This window comes from Schistocerca piceifrons, chromosome 4 (genome assembly GCF_021461385.2).
Source record: "Schistocerca piceifrons isolate TAMUIC-IGC-003096 chromosome 4, iqSchPice1.1, whole genome shotgun sequence".
NCBI lineage: Eukaryota > Metazoa > Arthropoda > Insecta > Orthoptera > Acrididae > Schistocerca > Schistocerca piceifrons.
In genome coordinates this window covers 6,015,419-6,037,400 of record NC_060141.1, presented here as the reverse complement: position 1 = coordinate 6,037,400, position 21,982 = coordinate 6,015,419, and positions in this window count along the sequence as shown.

Below are 21,982 nucleotides of genomic sequence, written 5' to 3'. Positions count from 1 at the left end.
AACTTCCCAGCAAATAATGTAAATGAAAATTATTCTAATGTTAATGGACAAGTGTAACCTCCCCGCAAAATTTCTAAAGACAATTCAATGATAATGAAATCTCAATGACAATGAAAACGCAAATAGACCGAAATGTCGATCTTAGGCCCTGATTAAACTCAAATTCTTACCTCAGTAAAACTGCATCTGCTCTTATTTTTGCCATAGCTTGGAGGAAATGCATCGCAAAAATTCTTTGAACTTAAGTAAATTTTTTTTTAAGGAAATGCATGGGAAATTTTCTTTCAATAAAATGTTTGTTTTGTTAAAATGCTTGGTTTGAAAACAAAATTATTATTGAGGCGATTCTTGAACAAATTAATTACACTTAAGATGCATTACATTATCAGATGAGCGCAATGCTGCTTCATTACCTTATTTAAAAAATATACCTCGTCCTGAATCTTGACCAGAGGCCCATGTCAACGCCCGCCGACTCCTCACACACAACTCCGACTGTCTCTCGCGCGCTACTACATGCTCTCGCGACTCGCTACGTACAACTGAACTCTCTCGCAACTCGACCGCAACCGCAACTGCCGACTCCCTACATGCAACTGAACTCTCGCGCGGTCAAGCGCAGACTAGCAACGATAAATAACTCTCTGGTCAGAGGTTCTGTCATGCCTCCCCATCGCTGTACTAAATACATACGCGTTTCAATCAATACTAAAGTTATCTTTCGACTTCGTTAGACCTTCGCTATTCATTTGCTGGTTCATTAACAAAATATTTCTTTAAACACCATTCTAATATAGCTAGTTCTGCAAATAATTATTATTAACACAATTTTTAATTTCCATTTCGGGACACTCGGATTGCACAACATTTGGAAAGGACCCTGTCTAGGTTAGTTGTGAGGATAATTAAATGATGGGAAAGTTCTGGTAAAATTTAGGTTATTATTGCACAGTTCACTCTGTGATCCATACGAATACAGTACTAAAAGTTTCAACCTGCTAGTATCGATGCGGCGGTTGGCGGGCGGCAAGATGGCGAGGCACAGAGCACACACACAACTACAGCTATGGCTCTTGACGTATCGGCACTTTAATTCTTCTTAGTGTAGCAATACTTTTCCATTTAGTGCCTATGGAATTTTGCCATGCTGTGTAGGCGTTGGAACGGCATACCCGAGGCTCAGTGAAACTACGTCTTCCAGGAGAGCCTCCTCGCTCCAGAAGGTGTTGCTCAGACCAATGCCAAACTCCAACTACTGCTGCTGAGCCCGTTGTGCCGTGCAGCGCCCGTGCGCATTTTCCCGCGCTCGCCTGCCATCCACCTTTTACCGCTCCCTGACAGACAGGGTATTCACCCGAAGTTTAGCATTCTACATATCGTAACACATTGCCTACGTATGGGCCAGACGCACAGTTACAATTTTAAACATCTTACAACAGTTTCAACATTTGTTACATTTCAAGTCTATTACAATATTACTTAACATTTGACATAAACATTAATATTCACATTGAAACTTATTTGCAGTTTTCTTAACATAATGGCATGAAACAAAAAGAAATAAAATCAGAACATCAATTACACAAGTTTATCGTGAAATCAGATGAAAAGAATTACTTATGTGTACAATAGTACAGAGTCGTTGTTGTTACAATGTGTTAATTAGCATACGTTTTACGAGTTTTATATTTATGTGACGAAAGTATTCCAACCGAACAACCGAAAAAAACGAAAAAAAGAATGACTAGAATGAGATTCGAACCAGTGATTATTGGTCTCGAGTGCTACCAATTGTTTTTCATCGTATAATATGCTTCATGGAAACGATCGTAGAACACGCACCGTTCAGAAATTTTCAGCAGACGGTTATAGAACCCAGGCCATCCGCAGCAGGCGAGCACCCTAAGCACCCTACCACACAGCCACACTGCACGCTGCTGTCAAAATTCTGACCTTACATCGTAGTACTGAACACTATCACAAGACTTCAAAGTTCATTTTCTCGAGAATTTTTAAGAGTTGCTTCGAGCTGCTTTCGGGGATTGATATTTGAGTTCCGAACTTCACGTACCACGAATATAACAAATGACAAAAGTCCGTTTCCCGTGTGGTGTACTTATCAGTCTAGCACAGCCTGTTGCTTGACCTACCATCAGTCGTACTGTTCTGCGCATCGCACGGTGACCTTACATTCTATCTGCACTTCCTTCGTCTCCTACTTCGGTTTCCTTCAGTTTTCTGCTCTCACCGAAGTTGGTTCTAAACAAATGAATGTGGTTCCAGAGACCTTTTCGAGTGTCGAACATTTTTGATGTACTCATGCAGAGTGAACAGAAGAAGGGAAACTTTGCGCCGAGGCCAGGACTGAAACGCAGGTCTTCCGCTCACTGAACTCCGCTCATTGTAAGAACAGAGCTGATGTAAACCAACAGAAACGCGATGATTGGTCAGCAGCCGTTCGCTCTCGTACAGTGGTGTTGTTCCGCTCTTGGAAGTAGGTCCAACTTACGTATTAGACGTCTTATTGCTATGTCAATGTAAACAAACTTTAAGACGTTCTGATGTATTAACAGCGTTTTACTTAATCATACATCAGCTACGTAATTTTTATTTGAAAAATCGCGTACAGTGAGAGTCTCTGTAAGCGGTCTGGTTAACTCACTGTTCATTTGAACCGCGAAAATGGATGGCACTGCTTCCTGATTCGTAGTGAAACACGCCCGCGGAATACCGTTAATGACTGGAAACAAGTTGTTATTAACGTTTTTCACAACATTCCAGAGAAAAATCAGCTTTGACGTTTCCTGAGAAACGTGATGTAATAAAGATAAGTAATGCAATCGTAATCGTAATCGACGTAATCGGTAGCGTCGTTGATCGATAATCGAGCGGGCTGCTGGGAGGTGGTTCGATATCCGTTGAGATCAGCAACTTCCGTTCCGTTTGAATCCCTAAATCATTTAAATATGAAATTTATCAATATGTGCTAATTAACACATACTTAACCATCATATTTTCAAGAAAAATGCACGGCTTCTGGTTTCTAATTACATATCACACGCAGAATTCTGGTTTTCCTTATCGATGTATTATAAAAGATTGTTACATATTTTGAAGTTAAGAAAACATTATAGGATTACTTTTTTTGGAAAGAATGAAAAATCAAATACGCTGCCCACTGATTGATAGGACAGATGTGGTCTGATAGAAGCCAGACTGATAGGCGCCGTAGAAACATGGGAAAAAAAAAAACAATTCTCGCGGCGTCGAGCACACCGTTCCAAACGCTGCATTTTTACAGTTGTCACCGGACCGCTGCTATCTGAACTCAATAGAATTGATTTGGAGCCAAGTTAAGGGATTTGTCGGGAGAAATAACAGGACATTTAAGCTGCAGAACTTACTGGAGCTAATGCACGAAGCTTTGTGACAAGTCGCTGCCGAATGATGGCGAAGTGCAAAAAAATGGTTCAAATGGCTCTGAGCACTATGGGACTTAACTACTTTGGTCATCAGTCCCCTAGAACTTAGAACTACTTAAACCTAACTAACCTAAGGACATCACACACACCCATGCCCGAGGCAGGATTCGAACCTGCGACCGTAGCAGTCCCGCGGTTCCGGACTGCGCGCCTAGAACCGCTAGACCACCGCGGCCGGCGCGAAATGCAAAAGAGTACGTCATGAAAGAGGAGGAGGAGCAAACGCGGACTTTTTGGTGGATTGGGATTCTGTTGTCGATCGCTTCGTTATCGATGTGGCAGAACTGAAATGTACCGCTTCGTCGGAGTCCGATATGGAAGAAGTCCAGAGATTAGCAGATGACTGACTGTAATATCTTCAGTGGCTTTAATATTTAACTACATGATGAAAACCCTCCAGACGCTTTTACGCCGCACATAGCTCATGCAGAAAAGTTCCCCTTGCTTAAGTCAGGAATTTTCATCAGTCCCGTTTTTAAAAAAATGGTTCAAATGGCTCTGAGCACTATGGGACTCAACTTCTGAGGTCATTAGTCCCCTAGAACTTAGAACTAGTTAAACCTAACTAACCTAAGGACATCACACACATCTATGCCCGAGGCAGGATTCGAACCTGCGACCGTAGCGGTCTTGCGGTCCCAGACTGTAACGCCCAGAACCGCACGGCCACTTCGGCCGGCAGTCCCGTTTTTAACTACAGTACTAAGTTAGCTAAGTTCTAGAGCATGTTATATTTTCGATCAAATAGCCTAAGAAGTGTACCGCCTGAGTTTTACGATTATATCCTTCCGTTCAAAAATTAAATGACAGTCAAGGCTATTTTTTCTCTGCTCATCTCTTTTTTGCGTCTCTACTACAACTGTTCACATGACTGCAGGTTAGTTGGACCAGGTGGGTGGGCAGTGCTTTCCAAGTTAGGTGCGCCAGTGAAGCTGTCGCCCCGTGTTATCGACGAGTCGCTGCACGAGTAACGCACAGCGCGAAACCTATCCTCACCATCGTACTTGGCTGCAGCCTAGAGATGTTGGCTTCTGCTCCATGCTAAATGAAATCCAATGAGGTATCAGCAGAATACCGGGTGATCGAAAAGTCAGCATAAACTTGAAAACTGAATAAACCACGGAATAATGGAGATAGAGAGGTAAAAATTGACACACATGCTTGTAATGACATGGGGTTTTATTAGAACAAAAAAAAACACCCCATATTGCTAGACGCATGAAAGATCTCTTGCGCGCGTTGTTTGGTGATGATCGTGTGCTGAGCCGCCACTTTCGTCATGCTTGGCCTCCCAGGTCCCCAGACTTCAGTCCGTGCGATTATTGGCTTTGGGGTTACCTGAAGTCGCAAGTGTATCGTGATCGACCGACATCTCTAGGGATGCTGAAAGACAACATCCGACGCCAGTGCCTCACCATAACTCCGGACCCGCTTTACAGTGCTGTTCACAACATTATTCTTCGACTACAGCTATTGTTGAGGAATGATGGTGGACATATTGAGCATTTCCTGTAAAGAACATCATCTTTGCTTTGTCTTACTTTGTTATGCTAATTACTTCTGTTCTGATCAGATGAAGCGTCATCTGTCGGACATTTTTTGAACGTTTGTATTTTTTGGCTCTAATAAAACCCCATGTCATTCCAAGCACGTGTGTCAATTTTTACCTATCTACATTATTCCGTGATTTATTCAGTTTTCAAATTTATACTGACTCTTTGAACACCCGGTACATAGAATACGTAGTGTACTGTTTACACGAGACTTCCAGCAAACGCGGAAGAATTCATAGTGCAATGTTTACATGAGGTTTATTGTTATGATGGACGGAGTATAGGCAGATGCGCTGACTACTGTGCCATCCTGCCACAGTTGTTTAGCACAGCTGTACGGAGTACTCTAGCACGCCTCCCTCCTCAGTCCAAATTCCCATTCGCGCCTCAGGTTACGCGCATTTATTGGGGGGGGGGGGGGGGCGAGAAAAAGGAGTGAGGTAACTCAGGTAGTGCAGTGGGCGGCTTGTGCACACCCGCCTACCGCGCCGGTGTTTCGCGCCCCTGCTTTTGTTCGCGCGGCGGAGCGGACTAGCCTAGCGTGGGATGAGGTGGCGGCCGGCCTTGATTGATTAGACCGGCGAGACGGATGGCGCAGCTGCGGCGGGCCGCAGGGGGGAGGGGCGGCGCGAGTGCGTCGTCCATCTCCGCCGTTTCTGCTGCCACTGTAGACAGCATCCTCAGGAACGCCGCTCCGCTGCCCGTAGGTCTCTGTCTGCCGCTCTGAGGCCGCTGAGCTCAACTGCTGTCTGTGATCGCCACTGGTTCTAAAACAGAAACACTTCCTGCAGAAGTTACTGAACCCTTGGAGGAGCCTTCTCTGACAACAGAATCTGCACACTGTCCAGGTACCGTTTATAGCATGCTGTGTGAAGAGGCTGGCATTCGAGTGCTAGCATACTCGCTCCAAAGGTTTACTACGGTCTACATCATCGTAGAGTGCGAGATTTGGGATTTAAAATTTAAAGATCATTTTAGTAGAAGAATATAGCATTTGGTTTCTCATGGCCACTTCTCGAATTTGGTAGTGGTAATGAGAAAAAGACTGAAAATCCAACAAAAGGTAAAATTGTACTATAGTTCAATTATTTTATCTTGGCGGTTCGCGCATGCCCGCCCAGACGTGGGAGATTGCTGCGTTGCCAGTTGTACGCGCCAAGAGAAGCAGCGCCATAGTATAGTTCGCGAACTTACGTTTAGGGAGGAGCGCGCAGTTTATGAAGTAAAGCCACCACGGCCGCATTAACCCTTTCGCTGCTACAGAGACGTGCTCCCCACATTCTGCGATGTGCGCCATTTTGTCATCATTGCTCTGCTCGCCTGTGCAGACACATGGTGTTTCGACTGCTTTGACATACTTCATCATTCGATTTCACAAAAACTATTTGGCCCAAAAATTTGATTTTTACACTTCTTCTTGACTGATACCTTCCCCCCATAAATGACTTAATTTTGTTTCGATGTTCAACGCAGTTATTGTGCAGCATTAGATGTAGTAAACCACTGCGCGAAATTTTGAAGAGTTTGCAGAGGTAAAAGTCCATAGCGTATACTTTCCGTATGGCCGATTTTAGTTGCCACTAGAAATTTCAAAAAATTATATTCAAACGAGTAAAACTGATGAAGTAAGACGCTTCGATATAGTTTTTAAATACAGAAAATATTAAGCGCCAAACAAGGTTTGAACCCAGAACCTTCCACTTGGTATGACTATGAATTATACACGTTTCGTCGAAGTACAATAGGAAATAAACAATTATCGCTGTTCCTTATTGCGAAAAAGCGCTTCGTGAGAATGATACAAACACCTTTCCTTGCTATCGCCTGAATTTGGAAGCTTATTCCTTGTTTGGTTTAATTAATTAATAGAATATGAAGCAGCTGGTATAAAGAATGCTTTTTCCAAACTTTCTACAAAAGAAAGTTTGCTATCAAGACATTGCTTTTGTTCAATTACTTTATTTATGACTGAACGTTTCTAAAACTGAAGACACTCGTCCGTCCAGTCAAGCTCTGGCAACGTCGTTCTCTGTTCATTGGCTGACTGTGTTTTGTGACGTGAGATGCGCAGAACGAACCTAAACTCGGCCGCCGTCATAAATGACATGCACTTTAGTCGGATCGTAGGATAACAGATGTCTCATTGTGGAAGGGAAGCTAGTTAATATGAAAATGGAAGTACAAAGGACGAGTCCAAATATCACTGTCCCTCCGTCTTCAGGCCACAAGTGGCCCATCGGGACCATCCGACCGCCGTGTCATCCTCAATGAGGATGGGGATAGGAGGGGCGTGTGGTCAGCACACCGCTCTCCCGGTCGTTATGATGGTTTTCTTTGACCGGAGCCGCTACTATTCGGTCGAGTAGCTTCTCAGTTGACATCACAAGGTTGAGTGCACACCGAAAAATGGCAACAGCGCATTTCGGCCTGGATGGTCACCCATCCAAGCGCCGGCCACGCCCGACAGCGCTTAACTTCGGTGATCTCACGGGAACCGGCGTATCCACTGCGGCAAGGCCGTTGCCAGTCCAAATACAGATAGTCGTAAATAGTTGAGTTGCAGCAAAAAATGGGACAAAGACAGGAAGCTGTACTGGTGTGTGTTTCTGGAGGCTCTACAAAGCAAACGCATTTCATGTTCACGATACAGCAAATCGCCTCTTCTTCCTCGGAAATTCAAATTCCTTGATCACATTACTACCCTGTGAAACGTATCTGGTTGAAATAATAAAGATTATACTGTAGACATGGTCTTTCACAGTTTCTCTTAGAGTCTTCCAAGAGTTGCAGAGCGGACTTCGTAGATAATATTTCAATAAGGAACCCATTCCAGAAATTTACTCTACGTATGTAAAATAAGTTTGAAGATCGGATCACTTTCAAATCTCCCACTTCACAGTACACACACAAACTGAGAAGAGGGCCCTGTCATCACTCGCCATTGTGATTGTGACGTCACACACCATTTTCGTCCGACTACTACAACAGCTACGAAAAAAAGTGGGTTTGGCACCCGCAGATTTCAGTGTTGTGCTGCACGAACGCACAGCACTCTCAGGTTTGAAGAGGGGGCCGTTCGTCAATAGGAGAGAATGCGACTAGGAGCAGAGTCCACGAAGGATACCGTGGCCGAAGCACCGTCTCCAGTTTTCGTCCAAAGTTGATCCGTTTGTTCGGAAAGTTAGGCCGGTACTGTCGGCCACCTTTCGGCCGGTCGGCGATGGCAGAATCGACGCGTACGTCCTGTGGTGTTTCTCAAACGATTTTACAGAAACTATTCGCTAAAAACTATTCATTTTTGCTTTTCTTGCAGCTGTATATGTCAGGTTCATAATGAGGCGCGTATCATTTCGTTTATGGGGAACGTTATTGTGATATTAACGCGGAAGTAACACACCGCGTGAAATTTGAAAAAGTTTGCAATGAAAAATAGGCGTCGCTGTGGTTCTGCGTCTGGTGCATATTACATAATATGCTGCTGCTTATGAAATTTAGTTAACGTATAGAATTTTTCTTTAGACTTGTTTGGAGAAATCTATCTGTCACCAGTTTCGAGAAAATCGATCTGATGTAGAGCACTTATTTGCTGTCGTGCCACGCCAATGAGAAAGCCACAGTGAAATATCCACAACATTTCATAATCGGTTTGAGATATCGAAATGGGATTTTGGCAAATGACAGCATGCAAAGACGAGAGTATTTTTCCATATTTCTATTGTGTAAAACTTCATTTTCTACCGCATTATTCCGCTAACTGCAGACTTTTCCGATGACAGAACGTAATTTTTAAGGACGATTGATAGCTGCTGAAATAAGAAATGCTATGGGTTTTGGAACAACATACGAGTCCAGACATTACACGTTTATTTTGTACCAAAGATGAGCTTTTTCATATGATACTGACCTCACTTTTCTCAGTTTCTCACTTATTAAACTTACCAAACTACCGATTCAGAATTATCTCGCAGTTGTGTCTGCACGACATGTTAGTTAAATGAGACTGGGTCAATTCTCCTGTGTTCTGATTGTTGTTGTTCTGGTTTTCAGACTGGATTGATGCAGCTCTCCATGGTACTCCGTAAACTTCTTCATCTCCTAGTACGTAGTGCATCCTACATCCTTCTGAATCTGTTTAGTGTAATAATCTCTTGGTGTCCCTCTACGATTTTTACCCTCCACACAGCCCTCCAATACTGAATTGGTACAGAGCGAGGTGGCGCAGTGGTTAGCACACTGGACTCGCATTCGGGAGGACGACGGTTCACTCCCGTCTCCGGTCATCCTGATTTAGGTTTTCCGTGATTTCCCTGAATCGCTTCAGGCAAATGCCGGGATGGTTCCTTTGAAAGGGCACGGCCGATTTCCTTCCCCGTCCTTCCCTAACCCGAGCTTGTGCTCCGTCTCTAATGACCTCGTTGTCGACGGGACGTTAAACACTAATCTCCTCCTCCTCCTGAATTGGTGATCCCTTGATGCCTCAGAATGTGTTCCACCAACGGATCCCTTCTTGTAGTCAAGATGTGCCACAAATTTCTCTGCTCTCCAATTCTATTCAATACCTCCTCATTAGTTACGTGGCAAAGGAATAAAATTTTAACATGGCAACCAGAGAAATGTGTAGGTGTTTCTCAAAATTTGCCTCTCTTGACACTTCTCTGAAAGTTACAAATGAATAACAAGCCAGACGAAAATAAATCGCTGCATTTCCGCGGTAATGGTTTTACATACTAACCAAAGCAGAGGTGACAGAGCTTTTCGAATGGTCAGCACGGAAGTGTCGGTGTAGAGAGGCCCTGCTTAATATTTCCAGAAAGTGTGAGTGTAGGCTTCAAGTCAGAACGCCACTTCCCCTCCAACACTCTGCATTTCCCCTACAGCGCCCTACCCACAGCCCCCACCACCACCACCACCCACCCCATGCGTGCACTGCCTGTCACCAGCGCATCCACTCGCCACTGTACTCCGTGCAGACTCTACTCGAAACACTGACCCTTCTGACCGTGCGATTGTCTCCTGTTGCAGAGCGCGCGTGTCAGAACCCACTGCCTCCACAGTGTGCGTACTGTCAAGTGGGAGGTGTGAAAGTTATGCAATCTTCAAACTCACTTTAAATCCAAACTGTTCTTTATCAAAACATTATGTACTTTTTCCCCAGTACAACACCTAAAAGCCTGTAATAAGAAATGTGAAACTTCCCACGTAACTGTACATAAAATGCTTGTGGTACTGACGCTGCATCACATTTGCGTAGATACTCAAGGTTTAGAAAACTTGTAACGTCTCCATTGTAAGGAAAAGATGATCCTGATGATGAGGACGTATGCAAACCTTCGGAACCTCGAGTCTCTACTTAATGTCATGTAGCTTGAATACAAAGACTTTTGTTCTGTGCCGGCCGGAGTGGCCGTGCGGTTATAGGCGCTACAGTCTGGAACCGCGTGACTGCTACGGTCGCAGGTTCGAATCCTGCCTCGGGCATGGATGTGTGTGATGTCGTTAGGTTAGTTAGCTTTAAGTAGTTCTAAGTTCTAAGGGACGATGACCTCAGAAGTTAAGTCCCATAGTGCTCAGAGCCATTTGAACCATTTTTTTTGTTCTGTACAATGACGCCGTTGCAGACAGATAAGAGGCTAAGAACAAACTGTTTTTTGCTCAAGGCAACGTTGTAAAACTCATTTAAATCTATTTTATTTGTTTTTCTTTTTTGTATACAAATTAAACCCAGAATTTGGAACCAGGCAGATGAATAGTGCCAAATTATAAATTTCTAGCAGCAAAGCAACTACTATTAATCGTGTATTAATGTTCATGAGATCGTTAAAGATCTCGTGCATTGGGAATTCCGCATGTCGCAAAATAACGCCATAGTAGCTGTCAATCCTCTGACAGTATTAAGCTTCGTGGTGGGAGTCACAAGACACGTACCACGCAGATTGTGCCAGCTTGAGATGATCTTTTGTAGTTTCATAGATTATTACGCGAACAGCTAGAGATATCTGATGAATAAATGTAGAGCCCGCCAAATCGCACTTATTGAAACCATTCGGACTGGACGTGTTGCTCTAGTCACACGAAATGCTGAAGATGTGATGACCAGTGAAGATATGACCTCAGCCAATGTCTCACTATTAGTTCGCTGTGGAATATCACTGAAAACTGTAATCAACACAATTTTGTTATTGAGACGATGTGATCAAACACAAACAGTTTCATTTCGAAATCTATTAATCCATGCTGATACTAGACAACTATCATTGCAGCATTTGTTGATGTCTTCAGTCCTGAGACTGGTTTGATGCAGCTCTCCATGCTACTCTATCCTGTGCAAGCTTCTTCATCTCCCAGTACTTACTGCAACCATCATCCTTCTGAATCTGCTTACTGTATTCATCTCTTGGTCTCCCTCTGCGATTTTTACCCTCCACGCTGCCCTCCAATGCTAAATTTGTGATCCCTTGACGCCTCAGAACATGTCCAACCAACCGGTTTCTTCTTCTTGTCAAGTTGTGCCACAAACTCCTCTTCTCCCCAATTCTATTCAATACCTCCTCATTAGTTATAGATCTATTTTAGTAATACCAGGTATCCTTATATCGTTGTGTTTATTTGAAATACTGTGTTACATGACCAAGTACAATGCAAGTGCCATTAAATTTACAGGTACACATATATGAGTTCGAAAACTGTCTTGCTAATCACCCGATTGAGGAAAAAAAGTTGATTGGTGCTGTTCACCGTTAAGTACGCATCTTCTGCAATAACAGCTTCTCGAGTATTTTATCACGTCAGTTCGCAGTGTGTCCACGTATTACGAATTGTTGCGGCAAGAAACCTGAGAAAATGTTTTCTCATTGGCGCGTCGTAAAAATCTTCATTTGAATATCTGTTCTGATTTTTCAGTACGATGCGGTAGTCATAAAGTTTTAATTATCACTGCAGAAAAAAGAAAGTTCCTTAAATATTTTTTTGTTTGTCTGTACATTCGTGTCTGCAGTCGAGTGCACACTGAAATTCTCAGGAGTTCCGTAGCACGCCGCTAGCAGGGAGAAAACAAAATGACGCGGACCACTGATGAAGCTGAGTGCGCACTATGGGTGGTAGCTGAGTACTGCACTAACGTGGCGCTGGAATTCCAAAGTGCACCGCCACTGCAGGCACCTACCTGCAAACAAACAAAAGTGCAACTGCACAGCTTTGTTTCACGGACGTGACGGTTAAGACCTTATGACGCCCCTTCGTATTGCTACTATTTTGTACTCTACATTCTTTCTTGTCTGTATTAGTAGTACTATAATTTTTCTGGATGTGAGTGACAGTCGCAGTTTTGATAACCGCGGGAGAGGTAGCCGTGTAAGTCTTGGTGCGCAATCATTTCTTTATAGAAAAGATGTTGATATTCTCGTTGAGGATCCAACAGCTTATTTAGATTGGGGAAAAAGCATATTTCCGCCGTCAGTTGTACAATTATATGTTTATTCTCTACCGATTTCGATTGTTACAATCATCTTCAAGGAGGAAAATTTTCTACGTCAATGGATCGACCATACATTTCCGTTAGCTACAGGGCATACTAATGTAGAACGTATATGATTGTCATAATAGTCTGTCTTAATGAAGTCCATACAAGCACGTTGTGCAGAATAGAGCACATTCGAGTGCACCTGCCATTGGCTGGCTCTGAGCACTATGGGACTCAACATCTTAGGCCATAAGTCCCCTAGAACTTAGAACTACTTAAACCTAACTAACCTAAGGACATTACACACATCCATGCCCGAGGCTGGATTCGAACCTGCGACCGCAGCAGCCTCGCGGTTCCGGACCGGAGCGCCAGAACCGCACGGCCACCGCGGCCCCTGCCATTGGATGATGACAAACGTGCACTACTAAAAATAAATAAACATCGTGTGACTAGGGCCTCCCGTCGGGTAGACCGTTCGCCGGGTGCAAGTCTTTCGATTTGACGCCACTTCTGCGAGTTGCGCGTCGATGGGGATGAAATGATGATGATTAGGACAACACAAAGCCCAGTCCCTGAGCGGAGAAAATCTCCGACCCAGCCGGGAATCGAACCCGGGCCCTTAGGATTGACATTCTGTCGCGCTGACCACTTTTTTTTTTCATTTTGTTCCATATCGTTCGTTGCGTTTGGTGTGGGCGGACGGCACAAGACATCCGTTCAAGTTGATCGTTGACTCTTTGACACAGTTTTTTTTATCACAGAGAGCACGCAGCACTCTGACCGAACACGCTGAGCTACCGTGCCGCAGCGTCCACCCAGCTACCGGGGGCGGACGGGTGTGGTACTGTAATTGTGCCATGGCATAGCGTGTTCATATGGACTATATTAAGCCAGTCTATTGTGACAATAGTGTATGGTCTACTTTTGTATGTCTCGTACATGACCAAAGTGTGCGGTCGATCCGTTGACGTACAATGTTTTTCTCCTTGAAGATGATTGGGAAACCGGTAGAGAAACATAAAGTTGTGCAGCTAATGGCACAAGTGTGCTTTTCCCAAATTTAACAGCTGTAGATAAACATCTGCGAAAAGATTATCTGTGCATCTTCCCCTGATTTAGGTCTCGCATCTAGCCATTTTTGCATGTACGTCATTACTCTACAAGCCATCATATGGTTTGGGGGGGAGGTTATTCTGTGTACCACCGTTACTCCCCAACTTCCCTGTTCCAATCGCGGGCAGTCTGCTGGAAAAATCGCTGCTGATATCCCTTCGCGTGTGATCTCCAGGCTCTCTAACTTTACCCTGGCGACCTTTTCGCGTCACGTACGTGCGAGGAAGCAGTGCGCTGGTTGATTAAGTACCCTATCGGAATTTTCGACTGTTAATTACACAGTGATACGGTAAGCATCTCCTGTAGCGCTTGCCATGAGAGATAGATGAGCATCTGCGTGACTCTTTTCCGCTTACTGTGCTAAGTATCATCAAACCAGTCCACTATATCAAACGATAAAATGACAATTCCCATAAATATTTCCAACTTTAAAATGGTCGTCCCTGATTAAGGCGATATGTTATGCCACCACTCTCCCCCAAGAAAGCACGTGTGCGTACTACGGTTGTGGTCTTGCAACCGTCCCCATCTGTTGACTCATGGATGGAGACGTGATGCACGATCCGTTACAGCCATGCGGATTAGATGCCTGTCATCTCGACTGCTAGTGATACGAGGCCGTTGGGATCCAGCACGGCGTTCCGTATTACCCTCCTGAACCCACCGATTCCATATTCTGCTGTCATTGGATCTCGACCAACGCGAGCAGCAATGCCGCCATACGATAAACCGCAATCGCGATAGGCTACAATCCGACCTTTATCGAAGTCGGAAACTTGGAAGTACGCATTTCTCCTCGTTACACGAGGCATCACAACATTTCAGCAGGCAACGCTGGTCAATTGTTGTTTATGTATGAGAAATCGGTTGGAAACGTTCAAAATGGTTCAAATGGCTCTGAGCACTATGGAACCTAACATCTGAGGTCATCAGTCCCCTAGACTTAGAACTACTTAAACCTAACTAACCGTCCGTATCTCGTGGTCGTGCGGTAGCGTTCTCGCTTCCTGCGTCCGGGTTCGAGACCCGGCGGGGTCAGGGATTTTTCTCTGCCTCGTGATCACTGGGTGTTGTGTGATGTCCTTAGGTTAGTTAGGTTTAAGTAGTTCTAAGTTCTAGGGGACTGATGACCACAGATGTTAAGTCCCATTGTGCTCAGAGCCATTTGAACCTAACTAACCTAAGAACATCGCACACATCCGTGTCCGAGGCAGGATTCGGACCTGCGACCGTAGCAGCAGCTCGGTTCCGCACTCGTACTGCTGTCCGTCCACAAAAACACTTTGGTGTTCGCTCAGATTTAACCCGATGGCCTCGTCTTCTAATGAGTTACAGTTAACAGGAGCAGACGAAGAGTAATTTCTGTCACAGTTATCGCCCGACTTGTTTTGGGGCTGCTGAAAGAGCGCAGCCTCCGCTGGAGAGCGTAATTCGCCTTCGTCCTTTGTCCCCGGGGCTGCGCCACGTGGCGGGGTCCGGCGTCGAACTGTGATTTCGAGTGGCGCCCGGCCGCTGTCTCCCCCACACTGGCTGGGACAATGGCCGCGGGCCCGGATCGTTTTTAACGCCGGCCCTTTCGGGAAAGTTTGCCACTCAGTAACGTTTGAAAGCCGCAGGGCGCGCCCTCAGGGTGGAGGGCGTCGAGTGCAGTTTAGCCGCGCCGCCACAATGTGGCCATTGTCCCGAGCCACAGGGGGTGCCGCAAGTAGCGGCGGGGGCGGCGGCGGAGGCGGAGGCGACGGGCGCCGCCTCACGTGGCGTCAGCGGACACACAGCACGTCGCGAACCGCGTGGTCCACGGTAAAGTCTGCGCCACCTAAACTAAGCATTTATTCTTGAGGGTATTTTTGTTCTCTCGTTGCAACTACAAACACCCGTGATTTTTTTCTCCAGACGCGTTACGCTTTATTGACCTAAAGCATCATCAGTGGTGTGTAGTTAAGTTATTTACATTTTGGTTTACTTTTAGATCGAAAAACAGTTCGTTCAGAGGATGTTGATTTGTACTTACGGCGATTTTCGTTTGACTTCTCCCTTACATTGCGAAATGCCGTCTGCTAGCACATCGTTGTTTTTCTGCGTTAGACACTGATAATTTTGGTCTAATTTTTAGTTGTTCTGTAGCACTATGCATTTCTTATGTTTTTCACACCACACCTTTGTGCATACCACTGTATTCTGTTCGTTTTTGTACTTCTAAGTATGTGTTGTGGTTTGTGTTTTGTTGTGTTATCAACTTAACCTTTCCACTACTTTGTCTTTCACCTACAATCTTTTTTTATTATTAGATTATTGTTTGTAAGTAATTCCATTTCATTATCTTTCTGTGTATGTATACACTGTGTAAGAGTAGGGGAGGAATAGCGATGAAGGGATTTTCTTCCTCGGTGTATGGGAGGGAAAAACTGAAGTGTACAGCAGTGTGATGGAGTGTGAGTTAGAGGAGAAGGTGAGGAGCAAGAAGTGAAATGATGTTGTGAGGGAGGGGAGTCGTGGAAGACTGTGTGGGGGTGGAGGATGGAAAAGGCTCTTTTCTTTTTCATGTAATTGCATCAATTATTTTATGTAAAGTCTAGTTTCCAGTATTTATTTCGTCGTTGTGCAATTGCTTATTTTGTGTTAATGCTTTTTGTATAAGGAAATTTTCTTGCAAAGGAAGGAGGTGTCTCTCTTTACTGATTTTTGTGGTATTCACATCTTCTCCCTTTCCTAGAAAATTTCCTTATACAAAAACCATTAACACAGAATAAACAGTTGCTTAACGACCAAATAAATGTTGGAAACCAGACTCTATATAAATTAATTGATGAAGTTACATGAAACAGAAAAGAGCCTTTTTCATCCTTCACTCCCTTCCACTCTCCCTCAACCCCCCCCCCCCCCCCGCCCTCACATTTTCATTTCACTTCTTACTCCTCACCTTCTCCTCTAACTCACAGTCCATCACGCTGGTATAGACTTTTGTTCAGTCATAAATCCCTCCATCACTATTCCTTCCATACTCTCACACAGTATCTAAATACACAGAAAAATTATTAAATAAAAATACCCACATACAATGATCTAACAACAACAAAATGTTGTAGGTCAAAGACAAAGTAGTGGAAAGCTTATCTTGGCAACACTTCAAAACACAAACCACAACACATACTGGAAATGGAAATGAGTGTTTGGCGTCACTGACCGGGAGTCCCCTTACGGGGCAGCTCCGGCAGCCTCGGTGCAGGTCTTATTACAGTCGACGCCACACTGGGCGACCTGCGCGCCGGATGGGGATGAAACGATGATGAAGAGAGCACAACACCCAGTCCCTGAGCGGAGAAAATCCCCGACCCAGCCGGAAGTCGAACCCGGGCTCGTAGGAATGCAAACCATCACGATGACCACTCAGCTATCGGGGTGGACAACACGTACTTAGAAAAAAAAAAAAAAAAAAAAAAAAAAAAAAAAACCAGAATAGAGTGGTGTGCATAAAAGTGTATTGTGAAAAACATAAGAAATGCATATTGCTGCAGGACAACTAAAAATTAGACCAAAATTATCAGTGTTTAATACAGAAAAAAAGCAACGATGTTCTAGCAGACGGCTTTTCCCTATGTAAGCGAGAAATCAAGCGAAAATCACCACAAGTACAAATCAACATGCTCTGAACGAACTGTTTTTCGTTCTAAAAGCAAATCAAAATGTAAATAACCTAATTACAGACTACTGGTCATGCTTTACCTCAATAAAGCGAAACGCGTCTGATGAAAAATAATCACGCACTTTTGTAGTTGCAACGAAAGAACAAAAATACGCTCAAGAATTGTAAAGCAACTACGGACACTATGGCCACGCAAATGAAGAACAGAGTCGGCATTTATTAATTGAATATTTTGCCACAGAGCTGGATGTAATGATACTCACACGCCTTTATTCTACAGGAATTATAGTTGACATTGGTTGCTGAATCGCGCAACACTGCGGTTTTGCATTTGAGATGTTTCTCAGAAAACAGGTCTGAAATATTTGTCTCTCTTTCCGTACTTGTATTTTGTGCGAATCGATAGGAGTTCAGCAGCAGTTTGTGAAGGCTGCCTGCCATACTCGTGGACTCAACAGACAAATGACCAAATAAGCGATTCTATGGTGTCATAGAATTCACTATAATCGCAAAACTGCTAAACTAATAATTATTCACACAGATAAATGCTAATGCAGCTGAAACGTCATTACCCAGAAAATAAAATTTAATTTAATTCGTATAACTAAAAAGCAGCCAACTAACTTTCCAGATTAAAAGAAAAGAATATGTTTCTAATTACGGCACCTGTATCATTCTGGAAACATCGATACGGTGAGACTGCAATTCAGTGAGCTACGATCCTCTGACGATATTTATTTTTAATGACAAGGACCATCTCGTAACGTATGGTGGGAGGACATGAAGAAGTGAGGAAAATTTGTCTTTAAAATAGTGATTTATGTGTTCCCAATCAACATTGTTTAAGTTCAAGTTGGGTTGATTTCCAATTACTTTTATAAAAAAAAGTAAAAAGCCTTAGCATACAATGATGAGATTTTTCTGATTAACGCCGGCCGGGGTGGCCGAGCGGTTCTAGGCGGCTGTCCGAATTTCAATACACTGCGCATTGATCTTGGGCTGCCACGTACTCTGGATGATATTTTAGCGGATGACCCAGGAGCAGCTGCTCGCGTTCTTCGTTTTATCCACTTGACAGAGCTGTCTAAGGACATTTGATTATGCTGTTTTCTTTTAATCCCTTGCCTGTTAATGTTCCTTTTATAGTGTTGTCATTTTTAGTTGCTGTTTTAACCTTGTGCCTCGCAGTGCATTCATAACTTAGTCTGGGCGCTAATGACCAATGTAGTTGTGCGCCGTAAAACCACAAAAAAAAGACGCTACAAGCGACCGCTACGGTCGCAGGTTCGAATCCTGCCTCGGGAATGGATGTGTGTGATGTCCTTAGCTTAGTTAGGTTTAAGTAGTTCTAAGTTCTAGGGGACTGATGACCTCAGATCTTAAGTCCCATAGTGCTCAGAGCCATTTTCTTTTTCTGTTTCACCTGCGTGATGATATTCAGGTTTATAAATACTGCATCTGTGCAGAAGGTCACTGAATGCTGTCTGGAAGAAAGGAAACTAATATGCAAATCACTTTACAAAGTCTGGGAAACTCACAAGAGGGACATGTACTGGATAGCATCGACTTCCGACTTCAGTATGATAGAGATCTAACGACAAAAATCGGTTACAAGTTGCAAAACAGAGTCGTACATTATGAGCAATTGTGAGCATACAAACTGTGGCAGGAGATTAGAGCGGCAGTTTCCCGGCCATAGATCATGTGGCTGACGGTTGCTTCGGGGCCGTGGCGAGCGGCTAGCGTGTACGCGACGTTGGGAAAACCCGAGTGGACGTTCAGCAGGGTCACGTATGGCCGCGATTGCGCTCTTGGAGAAATTTAAATGGCACAGAAAAATTGATAAAAACAGAACTAGGAGTGACACGCAGGTGCGAGGTGGCACTCACGGAGAGAAAAATATATAAAGCTAAATGTTGTGTACATAGTTCCGCATAGTCATCGCGTACACAACTTTCCCACTAGAGCGCGCCCCGCTAAGCACAACAGCGCAGGCGCAGCGCTCGTCCGTCTCCGCACTACGAGATGGCGCTGTCTTAGAGACGGACCAAATTCTGCTTCCGCCGATCCGCGTATTAATATGTAACGCAGCCAATGAGATTGCTGCTAACGTAGAACCTTTTCTGCTCGCGGATCACACTCGCGCAGTGGTACCTGAACGCTCGAGGTATTATAACGAGTGTACAGACCTCCGATTAGTCAGTCTGTACCAACCTGCATTTGTCTGTACCAGTCTATAGTCAAGTTTCAGTCTGCGCCTAGTAAGATTACCATATTCCTGTACATAGCCATGAAGATAAATGTACAGACACTTTGTCAAGTATCAGAGATATGTGAGAATAAGACTAACGTACCAAGACCAAATGAACTTCATATTGTCAATTGTAAATAGTATCCAGAATGAAGTTGAGTAATTTTATGCTTGTTACTATTTTAACAAATGTGTGTGAAAATTAATCAAGTTCTGTTTAAAGTCGGTCACCGTCAATCTGCTACTCTAAGCGTGCAAGTGGCATTTCTATCGTCTGACCTAACGGCAGAAGATAAACACGCCACGATAAGACCACGAGACATATTGCTGACACTCGCCTACTTCCTTAGAGCGACAAGTCAAATAATCTGATGGTGTGTGTACCGAAGGTCTTACAGTACGCACATCACACTAAATTATCTACATGCGCCACAAAAATATGTAATATTGTCTAAAAATTGTAAATTTATGAAAGTTCTAAAGCTAATATCTCGGAAATGCTTTGGCCGATTAATGTGAACAAAGTGTCTACGGATGCGGCTAGTAGAGCTACATCGATCAATCATAGCCGATTTAGCATAATCTGTACCATTTTCGAATGAGAGGTCGGAATATGGGATTCGACTGAGAGAAACTGTGTTTTTGGTAATAAATAAATTTGAAGAGACGAAACTAGCGGCAGCATTCAAAAGTTTAAAGCAGTAAATGAACAATAATGTATGTATTATTGTTTATTTATGTCAAGTATCAAAAATCCGGGAAATGCAATATCACGCCGCAAGAACATTGTTTGTGGAAAAACGGTGGCAGATAGAGAAAACTGGACCTTAAATTGTTATTGCCCAGAAAATTTCCATATTTTTCAGTATATAATATACGTTTTGATTCGTAATTTTTGTCAAACATTGCGTTGAGGTAGGCAGTCGTTCGAGGGTGCATAGGACGGCCATCTTTAATGACTGGACAGTTGGTTATGAGCGACGCTAAGAGCCGGACTTTCTGCGTATCTGGGTGTGGTAATGGGTTGGTAGCCAGGTTCGAAAGCGATCGTGTGGAGCGCAGTATAGTGGTTTAGGGAAGCAGACAAGAGTGTATTCTGTGAATTGTGAATAGACTGGAAAGTGCCGTGATCGCGACGTATGAATTTTGTAGTGAAGTGTTGTAGCATCAGTTATTAAAGGCCGCCCGTACGTAAAAGCCCCTCAGACTGCATTTAATGAACATAGTGAATAAAAATAAACCACTTGTTCAAATTATAAATCAACGTGAGTGACTCAGTTTTAAATTTCACGGCAATACCTGTCTGTATTGTTTTTTTTTTTTTTTAATTTTATTTCATCTTAAAAACTGAGTTTACAACAGGTTTGAGCTGGCACCCTAGGACGAGAAACGTAGCCAAACATTGAGACCAGCCACATCTCTGTGCCGCTGGGGGCTCGAGCCAAACTATTCAAACTTCAATCTGTAGTGCCCAGTACAGTCGTACTATGCAGTGCAAAGGCAACGTAAACGCTAAATATAACACTCGCTCCAAAACGGTTACATCTACATGGATACTCTGCAAATCACATTTAAGTGAGTGGCATAGGGTTCATCGAGCCATCTTCACAATTCTCTTTTATTCCAATCTCGTACAGCGCGCGGAAACAACGAATACCTATACCTTCTACATCTACATCTACATCCATACTCCGCAAGCCACCTGACGGTGTGTGGCGGAGGGTACCTTGAGTACCCCTATCGGTTCTCCCTTCTATTCCAGTCTCGTATTGTTCGTGGAAAGAAGGATTGTCGGTATGCCTCTGTGTGGGCTCTAATCTCTCTGATTTCATCCTCATGGTCTCTTCGCGAGATATACGTACGAGGGAGCAATATACTGCTTGACTCCTCGGTGAACGTATGTTCTCGAAACTTCAACAAAAGCCCGTACCGAGCTACTGAGCGTCTCTCCTGCAGAGTCTTCCACTGGAGTTTATCTATCATCTCCGTAACGCTTTCGCGATTACTAAATGATCCTGTAACGAAGCGCGCTGCTCTCCGTTGGATTTTCTCCACCTCTTCTATCAACCCTGCTGATCAGTATTCAAGCAGTGGGCGAACAAGTGTACTGTAACCTACTTCCTTTGTTTTCGGATTGCATTTCCTTAGGATTCTTCCAATGAATCTCAGTCTGGCATCTGCTTTACCGACGATAAATTTTATGTGGTCATTCCATTTTAGATCACTCCTAATGCCTATTCCCATATAATTTATGGAATTAACTGCTTCCAGTTGCTGACCTGCTATATTGTAGCTAAATGACAAATGATCTTTCTTTCTATGTATTCGCAGCGCATTACACTTGTCTACATTGAGATTCAATTGCCATTCCCTGCACCATGCGTCAATTCGTTGCAGATCCTTCTGCATTTCAGTATAATTTTCCATTGTTACAACCTCTCGATATACTACAGCATCATCCACAAAAAGCCTCAGTGA